Source organism: Balaenoptera borealis (assembly GCF_965194805.1).
Source record: "Balaenoptera borealis genome assembly, chromosome: 16".
Classification (NCBI taxonomy): domain Eukaryota; kingdom Metazoa; phylum Chordata; class Mammalia; order Artiodactyla; family Balaenopteridae; genus Balaenoptera; species Balaenoptera borealis.
The window spans coordinates 22,117,069-22,143,862 of NC_138872.1; the positions used below are offsets into that span (position 1 = coordinate 22,117,069).

The window sequence follows — 26,794 nt, forward strand, 5'->3', positions numbered from 1 at the left end:
AGAACATGCTGTGATCAGAGCAGTAATTATTACCTCTCTTCAAGCCTGGTCTGGTTCTATTGAAGGAGGAATAAGTAGGTCTTCCCTGATTGCTGCTATTGATTAATAAGACAAGAACCTAAATTGTGTCAATGGAAAACTGAACTGATTTTCACATACGGTGCAAGAAACATATTCCAAAGGGATTATGTCCCCAAGGACAACTTGAGCAAGTGAATCAAAACTAAGTTAGAATTTCTGTTCTGCCTATAATTACTTGAGTTTTATTGTCCGCAACAGAACCTCAAACTAATACCCCCCATTTATAAAAATAACCTGTAAATAGAGTATGAATACTAACCATGAGGTGAGCACATAATGAACAAATAAGACATGTTCTACCATATTCTCAAATTACCTTATAACTTTCCCAGGTAAACATCTGAGAATTAAATAAATATGATAGGGTCCCAGTGCTATCACTTACATTCTGGTGCACCTAAAATCCCTACCTCAAGTTTAAAGACAGCAGGAGAGTAAGGACTTCAAAAGGATAACAATGTTTTTTCAGTCCACATAACCTATAGGCTTCTATTATGAGATACTATTCTTCTAGCCAGGGAAGAAGAGGGTATATTATAGGCTTCAGCTGTAAAGAGGTTCTTTTCTTTAAAAATAATTTTTAAAAACCAAGGATAATGACGTTGAAAAGGAGATGGCAGAGCAAAGTTTGTTTTGAAATAAAATGCTCACAGTGAGGGCAACAAATATTCTGTTTGAAAACTGACTGAACATCTTCACGTGCCAAAGTTTGAGTTCTCAAAAAGTCACTTTCCTCACTTATATCAGAGAAGCATTCCTCACCACTTCATTTCCCCAATCTCTTAATGCTAGAGTTATTCAGTCTTTAGACTTCTATTTTTACCTCCTACACCTTCTTCTATCTACTTTCACCTCCCTGGGATCTCATCTAGTCCCACAGCTTTAAAGACCATATACGTGCTGACAACTCCCACACTTGTGTCTATAGGCCAGTCTTGTTTTCTGAACACAGGTTCATGAATTCACCTGTCTACCTGCTGTCTCCACTTGGTTGTCTAACAGGTCCTTTAAACTGAACATGGTTTTGGAACCAAGCTCCTGACCTCCCTCCTCAGGCCTGTCCCCAGTTTGTTCCACTGAGTTAATGGCAACCAGGTTCTCCAGTTTCTCAAGCCAAAAACAGTGGCAATATCCTTGATTCTCTTCTTTCTCACACGTCCCACAGAAACCTTGTCAGCTGTAGTTTCAAATCACACCCAGGACTCCATGTCTTCTTCCTGCTACCCCCACTGCCATTACACTGGGCCACAGCACCATCACCTCTTGCTTGGAATACTCAGCAGCCTGCTTGTGGGGCTCTGCTTCCACCCTTGCCCACTTTGGCCTGATCTCCATAGAGCAGTCAGAATGATCCTTTAGGTTAAAACCTGAGTCAGACCCTATCATTCTTCTGTGTAAAACCCTCTAATGGCTCCCAACTCACTCAGACTAAATGCTGTTTCTAACATCAGACAGGCTTCTGCCCTGGGGCCTCTGTACTTACTGTTTTCCTTGCCTGAGATGCTCCTCACCAGACTATCTGCATGGCTCAATCTTCAAGTCTAGTTCTACTCAACTGTCATCTTCTCAATGAGGCTTTTCCTTGACCACCCTATTTAAAAATGCACTGCTCCAACACCACCGATTTCCAAGTCTTAACTGCTTTATTTTTCTCTTCAGCATGCATTATCTTCTAAAATACTGTATCATTAATTATTTGTTTTGTTCACTGCCACCCTTCAATTAGAATATAAGCTCCTTGAAGGAAGGGATTTTAGTCTGCTTTGTTCATTGGTATATCCCTGGTCCCACAACAATGTCTAGCACATAGTAGGTGCTTTAGAAATACCTGCTGAATAAATGGGAAGAAAGCAGGCTCTCAATACAAGTTTTTGGTGGTGGTGGTGGTGGAACCAGACAAACAAATCACTCTTGAACTCTGGGTATTTTTCAAATGCCTTTGAATAGCTTTCACCTTTTGTATATAGTGCCTATCCCAAGTTCAGAGTAATAGCACCCTTGCGTTGGTAATATGCTCTCAAACCATCAGTTACAAAACGGTCCTTAAAGATATTTTGCATTTGGGAGTAAGTGGATGACTTTCTCTTAGGGAGCCATCAGTTTGAATAAAATATCTCTTATCAGTACATTCACTTTTTTAAGTATAAATTTTTTCTTAAAATATGCTGTGGAGAGAGGTATTATACCTTCTCAAGACCCCAAGTTCACCCCAATATCTTTCTTCTAACTTCTGTTGTGAAGCTGGGATTGAGGTGGTATAAGCTCCACCTTGAACAAAAGGAAGGGGCAGGGAACAGGAGTAGGGTGAGATGAGGGTAGAAAGTGGCGAGTGGACAGAGCAGGACCTGTCTTCACAGGAAGGCAAAAACCATCATGAACCTAGGGTAAGGAACCAAGACAGCTCAGCTCAGGGTGACAAAGTAGAATAAGAAGGGACGTCTTTGGAGGCTCACATCAGGCAAAAACAACAAAGAAACAAACTTCTGTGTATGTCAAGGAGAGAAGATCAGAGGAAAGAAGAGTGGGGGACGTAATCAGTTCTGCAATCTTGGGCTAAGCAACTGGATGTGGCTCTGATCTCTTCAGTTGGTGAACAGATGTGGGACAGGCCATAAAAAATGCAGTGAATTTTAACAAGCTTAGTTCTGAAACTTTGAAATTACTCAGCATGACAACTGGTAACAACCTCCATGTATATATATGACAATCTGACAACCATAGAGGAAGAAAAAAAAAAAAATCAGCCAGAGAGTTCTCATAGATTATCTAGGCCAAATCTCTTATTGTACCGATAGAAAAATCGAGGCCTAGAGAGAAGTGACTTGTCCACACAGCTAATTGGTGAAAGAGGTAGAACCCAAATTTCGGATTACTCACTCAGTCATTCTCTGATCACTTACCTCTGTGCCTGGCAAGCACTTGGTTATCAGGGCCTCCAAACAACATAGTATCCCTAACCTTAAGGAGCTCTGTATTTAGTGGGGAGAACAAAACAATAATTACAGTGCAGTGTGACAAGTTCCATCACTGAGGTAGGCAGAGGGGATCTGGGGAGCACAGACAAGGTATAGCTGACCTACAGGAATTCCCACTGGAGGTAACAAACAACTGAAAATCTTAAAACTAAACAAAACTAAAAAGCCATGGCTGACAACTAGATAGAGAAGATAGAGCACTCCAGACAGAAGGAACAATATATGCAAAGGCCGGTTTGGATGGCTTATCACATACACATGGGGGAGGAGAGGCCAGTCAGGTGAGAAAAGGCTAGAGAAAAAAGTGACAAGGATCCACCAATGAATTTTAAGCTGTAGACAGATAAGACTAGATATGAGTTTAGACCAATCCTTGGCTGCTAGATTCCTTTTAGAGATCAAGATAATGTTTCTCTTTCCTGATAAATTTTTTGTGCTTTTTAACCTGAGTTACCTCTTTGCCTTGGCTATTAAGAAGCTCAAAGGTGAGTCCATGCTCAACCACAGGAGTCAATTTCTTTTACTACTTTATTATTGACTCTCTCCATCCTCCACCAATGGATTTTAAAATAAAAGCAATGGATGCATATGGTAAAAACCAAACTATACAAAAAGGTATGAATGTCCTCAACAAATATTTATTGAGCACGTACTAATATTTTTCTTTTCCCATACTCCTCTCACTACCCTGTTCATCTCTCCCAAAGGACAAAAAACTACTAGTATCTTGTGTACATTTACAGGAGGGGAAAAAATATATATATACATACATACACACATGTATGTATATATACATACATGTGTGTAAATATATACACACATATATTCTCTACTATATTTTTCCATATCAGCACATACTTTTTTTTAATGGCTGTCAGGAATTCCACTGAACTTATTTATCATAATTTAACTAGTGCCCCAGTCATGGATATTAGGTGGGTTCCAGTTTTGGTTGTTTGTTATTTTTGCTATTAGAAACAATGCTGCAATGAATGTCCATGTACACATATTCTGGCACGTATACCTTTACTTCTGGCATGGATACACTTTTGCACATATATTTTTATGGCAAATTCCTAGAAGTGGAAGTGGTGAGTCAAAAGCTATTGACATATAAAATGTTGAAAGACACTGACAAATTATCTTCCAAGAAGGTTGTACCAATTAACTTCCACTCTCAGTATGTGTATGTGTGTGCATCTATGTGTTTTGTACATACAAAAAGCTTTGATGATTACCTTTTATATGTGGGAAGCATGTAACTTAGTAGGAAAAGCTTACATTTTGGAGTCAGACGACATAGGTTCAAATCTAAGCTCCTACCACTTGCTCAAGGGCATGACCTTGGTTAATTAACCAGAATGTGCTGGGAAATACCTACATGCACATACACATATATCATACATACACACTGAGAGTGGAAGTATAATTTTACATACATAGTGTAAAAGAATATCTGTTTTCCCATATCCTCACTCAGATTGGATATTATCCAACTTAGAAATTATGACAACCTTGTAGGTGAAAAATGGGATCTTCTTTCAATTAGTATGTTTTTATTTTTATTATGAATAAGGTCAAACACCTTTTCTGATGTTTACTGACCATTTGTATTGCTCTCTGTGTGAATTGCCCGACGTTATCCTTTGCCCATTTTGATTTCTATGAGCTCTTTGTAAATTAAGAGTATTACCCTTTTGTCTTCTACACTGCAAATATTTCCCCCAGTTTGACATCTGTCTTTTGACAAATTCTTACTCAAAGCTAAGATTTAGTATCACCATATTGTTTTGCTGTAAGTTGCTTCAAATTCCGGTATGAAAGTAAGCAGGGTACAATAATAACTGTCACCAATTTATTGTGTATCAATAACAGTAGGCTTGAGTCTGTACACAATTTTCTCATTGAATCTTCACTACTAAGCTATGCAAAAGGTAGTATTCTCATTTCTGATTTATTATGCAGAATCCAAGTATCAGAGAGGTTAATCAATTTACTTAGTAGGTCATGTCCTTGAGAGAGTGGTGGGAACTTAGATTTGAACCCATGTTGTCTGGCTCCAAAATGGAAGCTTTTCCTACTAGGTTACATGCTCCCACATATAAAAGGTAACCATCAAAGCTTTTAAAGAAGAAACTTTTATGATAAAAGAGATCAGAAACTAAACCATGCAAAGCCTGAAAATGTGCTTCACGGGGTGGGGGGGTGGTGCTCACTGTGTCCAAAAGACAGGCACTATGTAAATGTGGATTAACAAAAAAGTCAATAGTTTTAATGAGAGGAAAGTGAAGCGAAAGGCCATATGGAGGTAAGACATAAATAACACCCCTCTTTTCTCTTTTACTGAATTACTCTTTCCAGAAGCAATTTCTAGCAGAGTCCAAACAAAGAAGTGACTTTGAGTTCTGGGCAGTTCCACAAATACTAAACCAAAACTTCTCAATAGTTCTCCCATTTAATCTTCCTGATTAAGATGGATGAGGAGTTGCAAGAGAATGTTGTTTTTTTTGGGGGGGCGGGGGCCACGCTGCGCAGCTTGCGCAATCTTAGTTCCCCGACCAGGGATTGAACCCAGGCCCTGGCAGTGAGAGCGCAGAGTCCTAACCACTGGACCACCAGGGAATTCCCAAGAGAATGTTCTTTATATACCTCAACAAGATGGGATGTGGGGTGCTGGTAGCACAGAGAGGGTGTCAGGAGCTGTAATTTTCAAAGAGGAAAATATAATATAGAGGAGAATCATTTTTTCTGGAACTAGATCATATTAGCATGTATTTCCACAGCTCATCTCAGCCTGGAACAGGAGATACCTTGATCAATTGCAGTGGTATACTAAGAACAAATGACATATACCTATTAGTTTGGGATTTTAAGTAAAGGACAGGTTGTCATAGGCAGACCTGAATCTGCCTATGTTCTTTGCATCTCTCTCTCTGGGTGCTGTGGCTGGTCGTAGGTCACTGGTGCCTGCCAGATAGGAAATCACTTCATTCACCCAAAGTTTTGCGCATACACGTGAGTGCAAACACACACACACACACACGCTTTCATTAGCCACTAATAAATGTAGCTTCCCTAGGAACAGATTTCAGTCCAAGGTGGTGTCAATTTCTCACGCACCAAGGAGATGGGGAGAGCTGCTGGCACGGAGAGCAGGGGAGATAACAGGTTTATCTGCTGGCCAACACCGCTCAGCTGCTCTGTCATTTCGACAGGATAAAATGGAGGTGAAGGATGGCTATGGAGCTGTCAATATAGACAGGGTGGATGTGGTGGCCCCACTGCAGAGAACAACCTCTAAGGCAGGACCCAGGAAGAGCAGAACACACGCACGCATGCGCACACACATTAAAGGAATCCACAAGGCTCCAGAGAGGGGAAGGTCACACAAATCTGCACTTTGAAGTCACTAGGTAAGGAGGCAGGGGTCTCGGTGGAGAATTAGAGAGCCAGTATTGAAACTGTGTGCCAATGTGAGTCCCTGCCTGCTGGGTGCCTTGCTCAACAGTCAGACAACTGGCTGCCTCAGACACTAATTAGTGAAACTGCCTAGAGGAGTCGTTCTGGCCCATTCTTCTCCCAGCTCAAATCCCTTCAGGGCCTCTCAAGAGTAATCAGCAATGGGTTAGACCCCCCCTGGATATATGCAAGGGGGGCTAAAAGTTTGATTCTCTAGGGTCAATTAGAATTCTGTAATTTTCAGAGCTGAAAGGAGAATTAGAAATCTTTGGTTCAACTCCTCTGGGATTTCGAGTATAGAAACAAGAGCCCTGATAAAGGATGTGATTTGCTGCCTCCAGTCAAAAGTACCTTTCTAGGCCACTGAAATCTAGATCTGCAATTTGTCCCCCCCCCCCTTATTTTTTCCTTCTTAAAATCATGACAAACACTTTTGAGAATCTGATGAACCCTTATGCATGCTATTCCCTCCCGTATATATAGATACAAATGGCACATTTCCATGAAGTTTCAGAGTGTTCCCATCTCTTAAGGATGGCTCTTGGGTTAAGAACCCAAGATCTAGTATACCCAGATCAGAGGTCTTTCCAGAATGGCACAACCAGACTGTGGCAATCACTCTAACCAGCCTCCTACAGTATGTGCCACTTTTGTAAAGAATGAGATGGAAGTGCATTTCCCATCCTCATTGTTAAAAAAGTATGGTCCAAATCCCAATAGGCTAACGTCACCTCTCTCTGTGAGGAGAGTTATTCATCCAGACAGGCCTATAAACAACTAGGCCTATCAGTGTCCTACTGCTGAGAGGTACACTGAGAGGACTAACTCCAGGGACCTCCTCCAGAAACGCCAAGTGAATTAATTAATTAACTATGTGGGGCTTCAGGATCAGACAGACTTGGATTCAAATCTTGCCTCTGACACTCACTAGCTGGTTAAACTAAACCACTGGCATACTGTTTAATCTCTGAGCCTCAGCAACTCTCTTATTTGTAAAATGGGGCTGTCCCTTCTATTAAATCCATTGTATCAAATGAGATATGTTCACAGTAGGCACTCAAGAGACATTAGTTTGAAATCTGCTGCATTGAAAAAGAGCATCACAAGAGATTCTCTCACCGAGGCACCTGCCAGAGATCGTCACCTCACTCCTTCCATACTGCATCCTGACCACATGTTGGCCACTGAACATGTTTCAGTCGGCCTGGGCTATTCTAACTAGCCCCTGCTGAGAAAAATAGGAACTTAGATGGCTTGACTTTCTCAGCTGGTAGGGCTATTTTCTACAACTCGAGATTTGTTCTAACTCTAAAATGGAACAAAGCCAACTTCACTCAGACTCTTTAATCCCACAGTAAATTAAAATAAAGACCTTATGTGTGGTTGCCTATAAAGCCAAATAATACAAGATTCTGGGAGACCTGCAAACAGCCCTGAGGTGGGCAGTGGCTATTTATCAGTAAGCTGAAGGACACAGCACATCTAAGCAGAGATGGTCCTTGCCTTTTGATCTTGCTGCAAGAACTGAAAACACAACACATGATCTGCAGAGGAAATGAAAAAGACGCTCTCCTTTATGAGTTTTATAACCACAGGACAAGTAATTACAGGGCACAAAGTGGTACATACACCGGCCATTCCTTTACTCAAACTTCTGAGTACCTACTGTGTGCCAGGCAATGTACTAAGTACTGGGACTATAGAGATGAAAGAAGATAGTCCACTCTAGAGAAGCTCATCCTCATCATCTTATGAGCAAGGCTGGAGGTGTTACACTGGGAAGTAAATGTCTGTGAGCTCACAATCCCAAGTTTTCTATGGCAAAGCTGGTAGACAGAAGCTAGAATTTTGGGTTCTAGGCGCACATTTAATTCTTGAAGCACAAATTTGGACCACATTTTCGAATCCTGGGACAAATGGACTACTATTTATATTAGCAAGTCTCCCAAGGTGAGGACTGGGGTGGAGGTGAGGAACAGAGGGACGAAGGTGACAAGGTGCACAGTAATAATCCCCAAATGTGACTTCCTCATCCTTCTGTGCCTCTGGATTTCAGAGGTGTCCCGCTTGCATCTCTGTTGGAGTTTTGGTCCCATGAGGCAGGGGAAGATTATATTTACCAGAAAGGAAAAGGAGGCATTAACCAGCTGAGCTGGGCCACGGGACTATCTTTGGGACAGGAACTGACACTGATTTATTCATTTATTCATAAGATAGAATCCTACAACATATAAGATACAGTGTTTGGGGACTGAGACAATCAGACAATCCTGCCCTCTAGGTGACTGAGGTATACTATGTCTAAAATTACTTGACAGAAAATAATAGTGAATGGGAAAGGGGCAGAAACTACCAATGAGGCAAATACTCTTCCAGTGAGGATATCTGGGGAGACTGGTAGGCAAGATGGCACTTGAGCTGAGCCTTGAAGAAGAGAAGCAGGCAAGAGAAGAGCCTCGGCAGGAGAAGGGGCAATGGGAACAACAGTATTCCAAACAGATGGACAAGCATGAAGCAAAGGCATTAAGTTGAAATGTACAGGGTACAGGCAAAGAACTGGGAGGAGATCAGTGTGGTGGGAGGGAAGGGGGACAAAAGGTGATTAGGTTGGAAAGGTGGGGGAGGGGTGCAGCTAATGGATAAACGTACATGCTGGACTATGGAAAGTGGACCCTAACCAACACCCCAATGGCCTGGCATTTAAATACTGGCCCAGCATGGCTCATTGGGGAATGAATTCAGGGCTGATCTGCCTACCCAGCTTCAGAGCCTGCACCTCCTTCCAGCAGCCTAAATGGTTAAGAAAGATATGGGTCAGCCAGAGTCCTATTCTTAGGATGGAAATGGTCCCTGTACTTCAACCAGCAGGCCCATGTCATGGCAAGCTCTTGCAGGGCCACTTTAAAATTCAAGGCCATGCTGAAGAGCTGCCTTTGTTTAAGGCCATTAGCTCTTTTGTTTTAATGAAATCATACAGAAGTGATCTTCCCTCATGTCTAAAATTAAAACCACCTCGGTTTTATTGCTGAACATTGCTGCCCACCTCCCCCTGAGCTCCCCCAGATGGAGAGACATCCTGCTTTCTGGTAAGACTCTCGATGCAAACAGGATGTTTAAAATACCCTAATTAGATCGATCTTGACTTCAGCACTGGTGTGTTGGAATACAGATTAATCTGTTCCATGCCTGGCACTGGCAGCTGAAGTAGCAGCAGGCCCTGTCAAATCAAGCCACAACATCACACTGCTCTGCCTTTATTATTATTTTTTCCCTTTTTACATTTCATTATAATGGACATGTGCCTAGCAGGGGATGTGGTAACCCAAGAAGAGTCATGCATGTGCACTCAGCCACTCCAGTTGAATATTGATGCAAGTCAAATCAAACACTCTTTTCAAGACAGATGGATCTGTGTTAAGCATCTACATATAGTCCCTTTTAACACATACACAAAATACATATATTCCTGTTCTTCACAAACATTTACTGAATCCTGGCAGGCACTGGACTAGGGACTGGGGACTTAAAGAGGCAAAATTTACTGTGAACCTATTATGTGCCTATGTGTGCTCTGCATGTATTACTTTATTTAATTCTCACAACAATCCTTTGAACCATGTTTATTATCCTCCCCATTTTACAGAGAAGAGACTAGAGACTCAGCTAGGAAAAGAAATTTGCCTCCCAGGGTTTCACAGCTAATTAGGAAGTAACCTCATTAGTTCCACTATAATAAAACTTGATTATTTTCCTCAAGAGTTAAAAAATACCCAATAAGCATATTAAAAAAGCATTCAGCCTCAATAGTAATATAAATAAAATCATGAGATAGTTTCACTTGATAAAGTTTTCAAAATACCTGATGCCTGGAAGGCTGTGGGGAGCTCCCGTAAGCTCTCCTACACTGCTGGCCCTATGAGTACTGATGACGCAGTACTGAAACCGCTCTTGCTATGTGAATCTCCCCAACAGATGGTAAGCTCCTGCAAGGCAGGGTCCATCTTACTCACTGACACACCTCAGTGTCTAGCCTTGTGCCAGAGATGCAACTAATACTGAATTTGATATCCTAACTAAACAGCATGGTAAGAGTTAGCTATATGAGATACATTTGTATAAAAAGGAATAACTGACTCCCTGAGAGGGTCTGGATGAGCCAAACTCTGAAGAATGAGAAGGAATTTATCAGAGAGACAAAGGGGGAATGGCATTCCAGACAACACACAAGAGGTTTAAGGGCACAGAGATATAAAGGAGCACAACACAGGACAGGCTGCTGTGGGTGGGTGAGGGGATGGCAGATGAGGAAAGAGAGGTGAGCAAGAACCTTGCACACTCAGCTAGAGTCTGGATTTTATCCCACAGGACCTACAGAAGAGTTGACAGAAAATAGGCAAGATGATCAGATTTCTGTCCCAGAAAGATCATCCTGGAAGATTTATAGGAATGTACACTGGAGGAGAAGCAGGACCAGATCCAGAATATTACAGAAACGTACGCGACAAATACACACAATATATTGCGTTTGGGTATATCTAACAGGTGATTCTCCCTAAGCAAAACCTGAAATAGTTAATGATCTTTCAGAAAGAAGCCAATTTCCTTGCCCCCTTTTCTGGGGGAAGAAGGGAAGTACAACATAAAGATCACCAGAGTAAAGAGACATGGGTTTCTAGTCCAAACTCTGAGCAAAATCTTCTATGTGACTCTAAATAGGTCTCTTCTCCACCTACTCTCTGGGCCTCAACATCCTTGATTGTAAAAGGAAAGAAGTGGCTTGGACGGTACATCAGGTCCTCCCTTAATTCAACGACAAGATTCTAGTTATCAAAAAAATGTGAACAATTACCAAATGACTCAGCAATTCCACTCCTCGGTATTAAAGACTTATACAAGAATGTTCATAGCAGCTCTATTCATAATGGCCCCAAACGTGAAACAGTTTGTCAACAGGAAGAATGGAAAAATACATCCACTCAATGGAATACTACTTCATGGATAAATCTCAAAAACAGTATGCTGAGTGAAAGCTTTACCCCTGAAGAGTATACACTGCCTGAGGCCACTGATATGAGGTTCCAGATGAGGTTAATCTATGGTGAAAAACTGAGAACAGTAGATACATTTGTGAGGTGGGAGGAGGGATCTGACTGGGAAAGGGCATGAGGGAACTTTCTGGAATGGTGGTAATGTTCTGTATCTTGACAGAGTATGTATTTGTTCAAATCCATCAAATGTTGCATTCAAGATCTGTGCATTTCACTCTATGCAATTTTATTTTTAAAAAAACTCTGAACTCTAGGTTAATGATATTCATGCTGAAGTGCTTACGGGTGAACTGTTCTGATGTCTGCAACTTACTTCATGCATCAAAAAATAAAATGGATGGATGAGAGAGAGATGGATAGATACATGGCAAAGCAAATATAGTAAAATGTTAACTGTAGAATCTAGGTGGTGGGGACATGAGCATTTGCTGTACAGTGCTTTCAACTTTTCTGTAGGTTTGAAAATTTTCTTTAGGAAATGTTGGGACATTTCCTAAAGAAAAAAAGAGAGATGTGAACTTGGAATATAAATGATGAGACTCTTGAAGGCCATTTTTCCAAAAAGTAGTTTTTAATATGTTTGTTGTTTGAAATTTTGAATGCATTTTCCATTGAAACAGGCCCACTGAAACCCATTTAACCTGAAATACAGCCAAAATTAATTCAGTATTCTCATTTTTCAGTTGCGGTGAGATTCTACAAAGTGTCTAAGCATCTACTGGGTACAAAGCAATATGACAGGTGTTGCTTTTTAAAAATTTAGTTCCACTTTCCCACGGGATTTCTTTCCTTCCTTTCAGAGTTCCAGTAGCACTATGGATTTAAGAAAGTGTTTAAGTGCTAGCTTAACTAATTTATGGACTTGAATCTGTGGGAAAATGGGCCTTACAGCAAGAAAGGGATATGTATGCCCAAGAAATGCTTCTTTCTGCTACACAATTATTCTCCAAGGACTCAGAGTGAAAATAAAAAACAAAAACAGAGGGATGTGGCATCTAATTCTCCCAACTCAGGGCTTGAGCTGAAAGCATGAAGTTCCCTAAAAGTCTAATGTTCATATATCAGGGAAGGCCCATATCTTAGATGGGCTGAAGGAGAGGTCCATGAAATTCTCAGTGTCTGCCACGTGCGTACGCAACTGTCTCCTTGGAAAATGATTCCAATCTGTAGTTTTCTATGGCTCCTACAAGGTGCTTTGTCAGTGAAACCAACCCTACCACTCCAGCAGCGGCAGTGTGGACTGGGGACTGATGCTGGTTCTGGGGAGCACCACTGAGATGGCCTAGACAAGCTCTGCCCAAGAGAGGTGTTCTATACCAAGTGGCAGCATCCTGACTGGTTGAGGCTGCCAGCTACCTACCCAATTTCTCCTCTTATTTCTTACTAATAGAACCTGTATTTACTTGGTAATATGCCCAGCTTAAAAAAACAAACAACAAACAAACCACCACTTCCCTTATAGCTAGGTATGACTGTGTGACTAACTTTGGGTCAAGACTTAAGATGAATTGGTATTTGGGACTTCCAGGAACGGCCATGACCCCTTCTGCCCTGCTCCCTTCCCCTTTTGCTCTTCAGTGCTTTGGAATGTAAACATAGTAACTAAAACTCTAGGAACCATCTAAGACCATGAGGCAATCCTGAAAACGGAAGCCAGGCACTTTATAGGTGCCTGGGGCGCCTTAACAAGCAAGCAAACATCCCTGGCCCTGTGATAAGGAAGAGAATGACAGAAGGAAGCTGGGCTCGGGCTGACACTGTGAAAGTGCCAGTCCAGTCCTGCTGACCTCTGGGCTGACTTTACATGAGAGAGAAATAAACCTCAATGTGTTCTATTTTGTTTAAACCACTGTGATTTCGAGTCTCTGTTACTAGCAACCAACTGCAATTCCTAACTGATATACTAATTCAGTAAGTTCTTTTCCAGGAAGTCCAAAGACAGACTGCATCCTGAGAGTCAGATATTTACCCCAAGAAAGCTGAGTGTGCAGTCTCACTCATTTTTGGAACCAGCCACACATCCCAGTGGGGAAAATCCTAGAACCAGGAGTAACTGCTGGTGAAAGGTACATTCCCCTCTTTTCATCTGTCTTGAAGGATCTCCTCAGGACACTTTTCCATTATATTCTGGAGAACCTGGTTGGAAGGACTGATACAACTTTTTTTTTTTTTTTTTTATTAAAAAAATTAACCCTCATCCTTGTAATGGCAGAAATGCATGCCTGGAGTTTCAGCACCTTTGTTTTCTCTCTGCATTCCCACCAATACTCACATAAGCAGCACTCACACCCAGCAGTATTTTGAAGAACTGGTAAGAGACGGCCCAGACGCGTGGCTTCTGACTCACCGGCCTGAGTCCCTTAGGGAGCCCCCTTGATGAAGCCATCTGAATGTCAGCTGTGGCTGGTTAGAGTTTACTTTCCTTTAGCACATCACTTAGGAGTATTTCATCTAAATTAAACTGACTCTGTGGGGCCTAAAAGCTCTTTCAGGTTTAAAAAGGTAAATTATACAGTTACCACTCCTCTCCCCACCCACGCCCTACAAAAAACATTAAAAAATCTTTAGATCCTAAAATGAGACAATCACTATGACTATTTGTAATGTGATTTTTGTTTTTTTTTAAAGAGTCCTTTTCAATGGTTAGCTTACTGTATTCTCAAATAAGCCTAAAAGGTTAGGAAAGCACAGCAGAACCCTGTCATAACATGGATTCGGATATACTCGAGGTTAAACCTAAGTGCCAGAATTCTCCCACATTCTCCCCTTCCTCAGTGATTTCTTCGCTATTCCAATTTCCCACTTTCCAAGTATCAACCTGCCTTGGCTCAGGAGAGCTGATCATCACAGCCCCAAAGCAAGGGAGGTATTTTCACACTCCTCTGAAAGCCATCCCTGGACGCCTGCTTTAGATCAGAAATTCAGTTTAGGGGGAAAAAAAAAGAAAGAAAGAAAAACCTGTTTCCAGGGCCTTCAGGGAATGATCTAAACCTACCTCTGCACGACTTTCATCTTATTCACCAGTCCTGCCTTTGCACTCTTCTAACAGCCACCGCTCCTCCTCCTATTCTTCCCACATTAGCAGTAAAGTCCTCTTTTAAGCTGCTGCAGCCTCACCAACTGTTGGGCTCCACACACTCTTCCTCCAGACTTCCACAGAAACCAGAAAAACCTGCTCGCAGACCCAAGGCGGCCTTATGTTCATTTCCTTGAAGTCTGACTTCTTAACCCTTTTTCCATCAGCCAGTAATACAGCAGTGAAAGTACAGAAGGAATTTCAGTGCTGCACTAACACAGTTCTTTCATTTCCATTGTGAGACTAACGAACTAAACCATTCTACAATCTTGCACACACAAAAACTACCGGGAAAACATGCAGTCATCTCTGCGAAGTTGCTTCAGGATCATATTCTAACAGGTATTAGACTCATAATAGGGGGGAGATAAAGGCACCTGGCTAATCCTAAAAAACGCACGGCATTTGGGAAGACAGAGTCCATATTCTGTTTTACGAACAAGATATAATCAACAATTGGCAGATATATGGAGTACTTTGCCATCATCATTTTCTCACAAGCTAATTTTTCCATATACTCAGTGCAACCATTTTACAGTTGTACAAATAAAGAACTAAGGTTCTGAGAGATTTACGTGCCTTTCCCGACGGATCTTCCTCCCTTCTTCCCTCCCTTCCTTCCTTCCTTCCTTTCTTCCTTCCTTCCCTCCCTTCCTTCCTTTCTCTCTCTTTCTTCTTTTTTTTCTTTTTTGCCTGTTCAGCTTGTGGGATCTCAGTTCCCCAACCAGGGACTGAACCCGGGCCATGGCAGTGAAACCCGAAGTCCTAACCACTAGGCCACCAGGGAACTCCCCAATGGGTCTTTCTTAAGAGGAAAAAAAACATTTATTAGTGTTACATGCCAGGTTACTGTGCTAGGTGTTTCACATACTCTTTCTCACTTTATGTTCATGACCACACTTGGAGTGAATTATTCTCCCCATTTTACAGATGAGAAAAAGTAAGACCCAGAGAGGTTATATGTTTTATCCAAGTTCTCAGAGCTAGTTAAGACCCAGAGACTGATCTGACCAGTTTTCTCTCCACTGCCCCAAATTTGCCTTTTTAGTGGTAAACTAAATTTACTAGCACCCACATTTCTGGGGTACTTCTTAGAAAACTGAGCTGTAAAAAATAAGCAGGGAGCCCATTTTGAACATAGCTATAAATTGAATGCCAATGTACCTTTGCTTTATACAAAGCAGATGGTTTCTGGAAAAAACTGACTTCGAAGTAATTTCTGTGAAACAAATCCTACTTGTTTACCACTATGGAACCCAAGATGCATTCCCAAGGAAAGAATTCCCCAGCCTGCATCATCATAAATATTTGGTAAAGGGGAATGATAAGCAGACTTGGCAGATGTTGGGCACGGCTGCAGATTAGCAGCAGTGTGTCCCCGCTGGCAGTGGTATCGCAGAACTCCCCTCAGCCTGGCTTCGTGCTTTTCCCTGCTCAGTGAGACAGCCCCATGAGGACTACAGGAAGTCTTCCTGCTCCTGGGAAGCCTCTGACCTCACCCTGGTAGCTCCTGGAGACTGTGTGTAAGATAGTAGGACACATGTTGGCACAGGGATTGGAAAACAGAGATTTTATTCTCCAGCATGACACGAATAAGCACAGTAATAATCAGAAAGGCACTCTTCCTTTCTGGCACCATTAGGTATTCAACAAATAATGGCTGAAGAAAACTTTAGAGTGAATGAACTCATGGAAGAGGTCAGTCGAGGATTCCTTTGAAAGGCCACCTTACAAAGGTTTTCACAGACTTCCTAAATGACTCCTAGTTCTGGGCAAACACCTCAAGATGACCTCCTAAGTCATCAAGCTATGCTCAGATGTGGGCACCTCTCATTTTAAAGCTTAATCCTAAATTTATTACTTGCAAAATGTCTTCTGTAGCCTGGAACTTTGACAGAGATAAGACACGCTGGGAATACACATTTCCAGAAGTACTTCTTAAATAAAGGCCATGTTGGAAGGAGAAGGGAAGAGGGCTAACATTTGTTAAGCACCTACTATATGCCACAATGAATCTGAGAGACAGATAACTTACTGAGCTCACTGGGCAGGATGTGGGTCTCATTCTACCATTGTTTTATTGTTTTGGGGCATGTCTCATGTTTCTGTTGCACGGTTTTGTTGCTAAGCAAGCCTGCTTGGTTTTGTGGGTAAGCAAACCTGCTTTCTTGAGTGATCAAGGGGTCTCCCATACTTTTTCTCTATTTACAGTCCCCTAGTGGGATTAACTATTTAATCACCTCCTTTGTCCCTTTACCCTGTCCCTGTCAGTTTTATAGATCCCTGCTACTCAAAGTGTGGTCAGAGGACCAGCAGCAGCGGCACCACCTGGGAGCTGGTTATCAACATACAATTTCAGGCCTCACCCTAGACCTACTGGAGCAGACTGTGTTTTTAAAAGATCCCCAGGTAATCTGTCTGCAATATAAACACTGAGAAGCACTGTTGTAGATGCAGTATATCTGAGATCAACGAAGTTAATTAATGTGCCTAAAGCTACTGTGATATTGTGATTTATAATAAGAACTATTATATTTGGTCTTTGTCCCCATTGCTGGCAAAGAGCTCCTAAAACCCTTGGAATTTTCTAAGTGATGAAAGCTATAACGGTGTCTCTTGTTATGTTAATGTTATGTTGCTAGGAGAACCAACCAAGAGATTAGAGTGATTGGAGGATTGCAACTTTCAGTCCCAACCCCAGACCTGGGAGGGGAGAGGGGCTACAGATCGAATCAATCACTAATGGCCAATGATTTAATCAATCACGCCTATGTAATGAAGGCTCCATAAAAACCCCAAAAGGATGGGGTGTGGAGAGCTATCGAGGTGCTGGGAGACCGGCGTGCCTAGAGGGGAGGCACGGAGGTTCCGCGCCCTATCCCCATGCCTTGCCCTATTCATATCTTACATTTGGCTGTTCCTGAGTTATATCTTTTTATAATATACTGGTAAGTAAAATGTTTCTCTGAGTTCTGTGAGCTGCACAGAACCCAAGGAGCAGGTCTTGGAAACTTCTGGTTTATAACCAATTAATTGATCAGAAGTACTGATAACAACCTGGGCTTGCGAATGGTGTCCAAAAGGAGTGGGAGTGGGGCAGTTGTGGGACTGAGCCCTCAACCTGTGGAAAATGCTCCTATCTCCAGGTCTATAATGTCAGAATTGTATTGAATTCTAAGACAGCCTGCTGGTGTTCGAGAACTATTTGTTGGTATGCGGAAACCACCCTCACCTTCACGTTGGAAACTGAGTCTCAGAACACCTAATTTAGTTACACAACTGGTATAAGCTGGGATTTGAACTCCAGTCTGCATGTTCTATAAGCTTTTCCCCCTACACTGCTATTAAGAACTATGCCAAGCTTACAGCTTAGAAAAACACATCTAACTTAATATAAAACATATAGAAAACACTTTATAACAAGATTCATTATTTCAAAAATTTAGGTTGATGTTATAAAAAATGTTCACATCCCAAATTACAAATATGCACCACCCCCAAATTCACATCCTACATAATACAAAAAAACTTGGTAATAGAGCTTTACTGCCCTGCCTTTCCAGTATTATAAATTTTCCTGTTTTATTTCTAGAAATAACTAAAGGTTGCTTTGGTGATGATTAAAAGTCATTGAACTCTGGTTTTCAGTTGTCTCTTTAAGAGACTAAAGCATAGGATCAAGAACATAGGCTTTAGGTTCTAGCAGACATTAATTTAAACTGCACAATTTGAGAAAGTGCTTAACTTCTTGGGGGCTGTTTCCTCAGTAATAAACCAGGCTAACGATACTCCACAAAGGGCTGATGTTAGGGATAATGACATCATGGATATACTGGAACACAGCAAATACTCAATAAATGTGAGACACCACCACAGCCATCATTGTCAACAGTAACCTCAGACTGGCATCATCAGGAAAATCAGCCTGCTAACAAGGCAAGCAAACACTGTTATTCCACGAGTTTGCCAGCCAGCAGGCATACTTAACAGAGACATGACTTATTAGTAATCAATACTTTTAAGAAAGTTGTAGGCATATTTTTAGTGATTATCAAAATGATACGCTTAATTTATTTTATGGTAACCCTGCAGCAAATATGGAACAAATTAACCATCATTTTCTTTCTACTTTGGAGCCAGAGACAAGGAAGAAAAGTGTTACAAGGAAAAAAAATGTAAGGAATGTAGAAGAGACAAGGGAAAAACACTGAATGTAATACATACCACAACCATATTGTACATGTGCATAATCTTATAGTATATAAAAGCACTTCCCCATACACCATCTTACCCAATTCTCACACACTGTGAAATATTAGTATCTCCCTCTTTAAGGGTGGGGAAACTAGGTTCAGAGAGCAAATGACTTACCGAAGTCACAGAGCCTGGGTAGAAACACAAATCCAAACTTTCTGAACCCAGCCCAGGGCTCCTTTCTAATAGGCTACTTAAGGGATTTAAAGCTACTACTCGCAAACAGAGGTGCTCAGCTGCAGAAAATCACCCCATGATGGTTACAGCATCCCCAGGGTGACCTCCCCAGCTCAACACATAGATCCTTTAATAAACCTGAATCTTAAAGAGAAAAGAGCTGTTTCACTTTAACCTGTTACCTGAGAATAATTTGTTTGGGGATCCTTTGTTTGGTTACCAGAAAAGAATAGTCAACATCTTTTCAACCTCCTTCTTATGCTTATTATATTTCATCAGCATCTGGACACCCATAAGCAAAATCAATCTGACTATAAAAGCAAGCCAAAGACATTTTCTTACCATAAGAGAAACAAACAAGTAAGACTGCAACATGATTAAATACACAGAGCATTTCACCAGCAACCTGCAAGCTGCTGTGTATAAAAATCACATCCAGTATCACAAAAGTCCAGGAAGGTGGACATTAACAAATATCTCACACATGTAACTGTATTCTTTATGAGCAGTGAAATGTATACAGGTTTATTTTCAGTTTATCTCCTTCTACCTTATACCTACTGTTAGATGCCAACATGTCTAACACATTAAAATATTCACACATTTAAAAAAAAAATTTGAAAGGCATCTTCACTTCCCTTATACTATAACCAAGTGAACTCAGACGTATTAGCCTTCAGTCCGCACCTCCTTTCCTTACCATCCTGAAGTCCCAGCACATTAACAATACTTGGAAGAGCCAACATCACCATCCAAGCACAGCTTACCTTTCCCAACTACTATCACCTCTACAACCTAATCATTTAACCTGAAATCTATCCTGCCTTCTAAAAATATACAGTCCAGTTTCCTAATTGTATTAAAAGACTCACCCCTGTCAAATATGCCCAAGACACACTGAGTAAAAACAGCATATACACCATGGATCCATTTATACAAAATTATATGCACATATATCCAACCCCCACCCGTAACACAGATGTTTGAATGGATAGTGTCCACGATGTTTCTAGTCATTAACTCTGGGTGGTGAGATTGGGGGTGATTTTAACTTTCCCACCCTTCTTTTCCACAATGCTTGACTTTTCTACATTAGGTTAATTATTCATACTCAGAAAAAGCAATAAAGATATTTTTAACAACCCTTCCCCTAAGACCCACCATGTCAACAATCTTCTCCTGGCCCAGAGAGAAAGTAAAAAGTATGCTTACCAAGGCTTATGCTCTGAGCATTCGGGCTAGTGCGTCTCAGCCCTAGCTGAGCAACAGGCTCTGGAGCTTTTAAAAAATACAGATGTTTGGCGTTCTGATGCTCAGACTTCCTGGAGGTGGGGCCCAGGCATGTGTATTCTGTCAAAGCTCTTCAAGTGATACTCATCAGTGAGGGTCGAAAACTATGGATTCATGTCTCATTCTCAAGGGGGCCAACAGAGGGAGAAAATAGGCCAGAGTGCTGAGTGAAGTGTTTAAAGGCAGGCAACTGCAAAGTAAGCAGATGGGAATGTTTAGGAACAGAAATTGAAGGCTGAAGCAGTGCTGAGCTTCAGGCCTGAGAGGCCACCGAGAAGAGAGGAGACTATCAGTGGACAGATACACCCTAAAGTCAGAAGCCAAGAAGAGGTGAACAAAGTGTGGCAGGGCAAAATGTTTGGAATTGAGAGAGTTTATGCAGTACTGGGTGCAGGACTACTGATGACTTAAAAGAAATCAAATAGGAAAAGACACCAACCAGTTTAAATTAGGCCCACTACTACTAAGCAACACTGATTTATGATTAAAAGAAGAAGAATTAGAAGAGTACTGCAAATGATTTAATTTTCAGAAACCATGGAAAAATCTTAGCTTAAAATCCTAGTAAGGCCATGTACTAGCTGTGTCTTTGGAAAATGATAACTTCTTTATGCCTCAGTGTTCTCACCTGTAAAATGTAGGTAATAATCCATGGCTCACAGGGTTCTTGTGAGGATTAGGTGAAATGATATAATGAATGCTTTCAACTGATAGGTTTTTGCCTATCAGAGTACTCAACAAAAAAAGCTCCCAGTGGTAACATTAGGGAGCATATCATAGTAAAGATTACGTGTTGAATTTTAATAAACCAGGTTATTATAAACCAGGTTTAATAAACCAGTTAATTACTGTCTAGCCCCTAAGTTATTTCCTCATTTTGGCACCACCTAATGCTAAAGAAATAACCTAAAAAGGTTTGGCTATTTCTCGACTGCTGCTTCAACATTCCTGGTATTTGTTTTACTTCTATAAAGGAGATACACTGCACACTAAACTATTTCTATAAAACTTAATCAAGATTATAAATGAAAATTAACAGAGTTATATTGACAAAATAATAAATGTACCAGTGGAAAACTCTATATCCAAAATAAGAATTCAGCTAATGCTACCACTATAGAACTAAGTTTCTACCTGGCAAAATGAAAAACGCAAAAGAAAAACGGTGATAGATGTTTCTCCTACATCCTTTCCACCCAGGCCTTCAATATCAAAATTGAGTTTGTGCTAAATTAGCTGAAATAGTCAAAATAATTAAAATTAGTACTCTACCTATGACCTATAAAAATTTGGGGGAGTCCTTTTTTACTATAACACAATAAAATAACTGTAAGAACAGCAATACCTATTAACATTAATGAATGCTTACCATGTGCCAGGTACTGCCCTAAGCACTGTACATATATTAACTCAGTCAATCCTCACAACAGCTCCGCAGGGTCCTTCAAGGTCTGGCTTCTGCTTAACTAATCTAATCTTCTGCTCCATGCTCTTTTTACCAAGGGCCGGTGCCAGACTGGTCTCAGAGGGTACTCACGGCAAGCTTAATAAAACTACATATCCACCAGCATTATGCAGACTGGTGGAACCAGAAACTCTGAGAACATGTCCCAGAAGGCTACATTTTAAACGAATTTCCGGATGATTCTGAAGGGCAGCTAGTTTAAGGCTCACTGTAGTCTGTGCCTCCCACCTTTTATTTTATACACGCTGCTTTTTTTCACTTGATATTCCTTCACGTGGCTAACTCAGACTTAAGGTTTGGCTCAAGAGCCACATTTCTAAGGTGGAGCTGTTTCTAACCTCCACCTGTTCTCTCACCACCTAGGTTAGATTAGGAGCCCCTGCTCCGTGCTCTCTTCTACCACTTTACCTTGTAATATAAATACAGGTTTCCACGTCTCCCTAGCTGCACCGTGAGCTTGTTCACCTTCCATCTACAGCACCAAGCCTGGCACAAAGAAGGGGCTAGTGGTTTGTTTAATGAAAGAATGAATGAAGCCTCACTGACCTACCTTTAGGGCTCTTATCCATAGAAACAGACCCTCGGCAAGAGCATCAAACCGAAATAGAAGGGTATAGGGCCTCATTCAAGACGTGATGAATTTTGACAGGACCAGCACAATCAGGATTGTAACTGAGGGTCCAGATTAGTAGGCCATCATGATAAACTGGCTGTCCCATCTCTTGGTAGCTCCTGTTATGACCCAGCCTCTCCACATATGCAGTCCTGGTGCACAACTGGGCTTCATACCCACGAAAGCCAAGGATTTTTGCTCCCTACATGTAAACATGAAAACTGAGAGTGGTAAGGATGACTATTTTTGAAAGGAGGCTGACATGCAGCAACTATTTTACCATTTATTAAATGTCCACTTGCTAGAGACTATGTAGGATGCTCATGATCATTATTCTTCACACAACAATTTGAGAAAGGTTTTATCTGTCTTGTTGATTGAAGAGGAATTCAAGGTCCAGAAAGAATAACTTGTCTAAGGCCACCAGCTATTTTGGGGGTAGAGCTGGGATTTGAAGCCAGGTTTGTCTCCTACAAAGACAATCCTCCTCCCCCTACACTGTGCTGCTTCTGGATACCAACCAGAAGACCACTGGAGCCACCTTGGTGTTAGAAGAAGCTTTAGAAGCAAACCTAGGCTCAAATTCTGCTTTTGTCACTCACTTGCTAGAAGGTATTTGGTAATTAACAAACTCTTTGAGACTCATCTATAAAAAGACGATAGAAATGCCTAATTCATAAAGTATATACACCTGTAAAGCCCTCAGTATACTCGTAGATGCTCAATAAAATGTGAGTTGGCCACTAACCTCCTCCCACAAAAGAGAAGAGCAGTTTTCCAGGATGGTAAATACATCCTTTGTTTCACCGTCTTCCTCAGTGGCAAACAACTACGCTGTGCTCTACTTGGGAAAGGCCCGTGGGTTAATCCTTATATGACTGGAACCAGTTAGCAAACCAGATGTGTAACACTCAAAATCATCCCCTCAAGCCTGATGAGAGGAACCCTAAGTCCAAACACACTGCTTATTTCAGCATCCTTATATTTTGTCATCTGAGGTCAGGAATGAGACAAACAGCTGGAGGGAGAGAAAAGAAATGGATCCAGGAACTATTCAGTTATACTGTTTTCAGATAGTGACAAAAAACAACAGCCAGACATTTCCATCCTTGTTTAACATAAAGTCCCTGGTAGCAGATGGCTTAATGCTACTCTTAAAATTAAATACCATTTACTCTTCACTTGTTCATTATTCTGAGCACTACAACCAACTCTTTGGGATTCTTAAGCTTGGGGAATACAAAAGGAGGGGGCGAAATCTTTGAATTTCTGTTTACATGATGTGGAGAAGTGGGGACCTGGGGCTCCCTAGTACGTCCTCTATGGGAGAGGTTTTTGTCTTACATTCCACATAAGACTGGCATGTTTACGGTCTACCCCTATGAATGGCAGATCCAGGGAGAAAAAGGATTTTTTTCTGTGGGTGCTTCTAAAACTACCAATAAAGTAGAAGGAAGAGGAACACAAATGGGAAACCTCTCCGCATCCCAGCCACTAATATTAATGAAGCAGGCACTATGCTAATCATTTGATCTGTATTATTTCATTTAATCCTCGCATAGCAGCCTTATGAGATAGATTCCAATATTATCCCAAATTTACAATTGAGGAAATACAGGCTCAGGGAGGTTAAGCTACTTTTCCAAAGTCGTAGAGCTAGTAAATGGCAGGACCAAGACACCAACCCAAGTCTTGTCCCGTGCATGTGGGGAATATTAGAGTTAAGCATGGTGTGTTGATTTCTGCCTTGGGTGCCATTTACCAGGACAGGAAAAGCAGAAGAGACTTGGGTGATGAAGGAATGAGTAAGGTTTTGAATGAGCTGAATTTGAGTATCTGGTGCAGTTGTCTTCTGGTTAATTAGTTGTGCTGATTAGAGCTTGTGAGAGAGACAAGGCTGAAGAGTTGGGAATCAGTGGCAAAGAGATAGAGGTTAAAGCTACAGGTAGTAGATGAGATCAAAGAGAGTATGGGGAGTAAAAAAAAAAAAAAAAAGAACTGGGGGAAGACACCGCCAATCCAGACAAAAATGAATGCTTGAGGGACAGGCTGAGGCAAAGGATCTGGAGATTTGGAACACTGGGAAAGAGCAGCTCCCCCCGGGACAGGCATTCAGTTTTATTCCTGTCACATGTTAGGTCTGTTAAAATTTGAACATAGTAGGAGCCCCAGTAAAAGTTGGCCCCAAACGATGCCCTGTCATTACCACAGCCCACCATGGACATATTAAAAATATTTCTTTTTTGCCTATGTTGGCTAAACTCCCTTCTTTTCTGACTGCAGGAAAGGTTTTGCTATTTCCCTCTCCTAAGCCTGGTAGGTGGTGGGAGCTCTGGTCTGCAATTCCCCACTGCAGGAGTCCAAGAAGCACCAGGCAACTGTATGCCTCCTGACTTGAGGAGTCCACAAGAATCACCTACAATTCTCTGCAGATGACAGAAAAGTATTCTTTAAGCAGTGACCTGTTATCAACTGCTGTCATTGTTGATGAGGTAAAATGTGTGCATGTGTCTAGCACGCACACACACACGCAGCTACACACTGCTTGGTAGCTCACCCCCGTAAAGCTCATAATAGCCTCTAGGGGAACCATGTTGAAACAGTGCAATTAACTAGAACTGCTATAAACTCAGTAATTCACCTACCTAATGAAGCAATACAAGGAAAACTGGACCTAGTTTAATAAGAATTTTTAAAAGAGACAAGAAGTAAAGGTCAAATGCCATTTCTGGATCCCAGCTCTTTTCCTCCTCCCTCATACTCTGAAGCAGTTAATGCCAAGGAGACAATATATACTGTGCTATTCTTTATAAAACCAAGGAGGCAGCCAATCATGCTATTGCACCCAAGGGCAAATTTTTTCCTTCCAACCCACCCCCCAAGCTAAGTGCCTCCCCTGATCTATTTCAGAAGGTTTTATTATGCAAAACTGAATGGATTTCAAGTACGGTAATTCTTTTCCTTCTCCATCCCAACTCACAAAAGAAGAACTACATTACCCACAATTCTAGGTTATAAGGGTGGTTTCTGCTTCTTCCCTCCTCTCTAGAGTCAGCTTAATCTAGAGACTGTCCTCTCTCAAAGCTCTTTTGTTGGCTTTAGGAACACGTTGTTTTTATGCCGCCCCACTATTTAGCATATCATGACTCCTGACATTCCCGTCAAGAATGAGTTTGCCCATTCTCATGCAGCAATCATACAGCAATTAGACTGCAGGCCAATAAAACCCACACTCTCCCAATCCTCCCACACCCAAGGTGTAGGCAGTCTCTTTGCCTGGCTTCCCAGTGACCTCTTAGAAGAATGGGTATGTGTGACTAAGGTCAGGGTGGGCAGAAATGGAGACAGATTTAGTAGAGGAGAGAACTTACACTTCCTGAAGTGCCTACTCCATTCTAGCGTCTGTGCTAAGTTAATATCTGTCACCTCACCTCACCCTCACAACCACCCTATGTGGTAGATCTAGCATTTTACGTAAGGCTCAAGTAAGGCTCAGAGAGTTTAAGAATTAACCCAAGATCACGTGGTTGACAAGCAGTGGATCCTTCTGTACCACACCAGTCTATACTGCTACAATAGGAGTTTGGGGAAGATTCTAAGAGATGACAGGGGCTGAGACTGGACCAGGATGAACTTAACCCTGATATGTGACAAGCCCCTGAATCTGACAAGAAAGGGAAGCTTACAGGGCAGCCCTCCAGAGGTTCTGGACAGGCAAGCTGATTCCCAGCCCATAGTGCTTTATTAGGAGTTGCTGGATTACCAAAAGAAGCTTGTCATAGGGTGGCCTCACCTATAAGGAAGTTCCATCCATAACATGTCTCTTAAAGGCATAGCTCTAAAGGAGGGGGGAGGAGTTCTGCCATAATTTCTAAGCCCATGAGACAAAGAAAAGCTTAAGGCTAGGAACCCACTTGTTTTTGCTTCCAAACAAGCTGGTCACCCCAGGTGTATGACCAACAACTGTCAACTGTATTGACTCAACCTTGCAAGGTTCTGGGGAGAGCCCCAAATCCATGTCTGTCTTTAATGAGCAGTCTTTTAGGGAAGCAGTTATCCATTCATGCAGTCAATAAATATACACTGTGTATCCGCCACATGCCAAGCACGGGACTAGGTCCTGGGACGCAGAGGTGACAAGGCTATTGGTTCCATAATCTTCAGGGCTAGAAGTCAAAGTCCTGGGTCCAAGAGTCCACTTAATAGGAGGTTCTATTCAAGCCTAGGAGCTCATGTTATGTTTCCCTGAGAAAGTGACATCAAAACTAAGGACTTGAAGGATGACTATAAGGCAGGCAAGCAGACAGGTCAGAGAAAATTGTTACAGATGGAGGCAAGAGCATGGTAGAAACCTGG

The 26,794-nt window shown here is 41.6% G+C and overlaps 1 protein-coding gene across 4 annotated transcripts in view; it reads right to left on the reverse strand.

The window, feature by feature from the left end:
- The window catches only part of CTNNBL1 (catenin beta like 1), a 163,653-nt gene that overhangs the window by 27,046 nt on the left and 109,813 nt on the right, over positions 1-26,794 (reverse strand). The window lies entirely within an intron of this gene.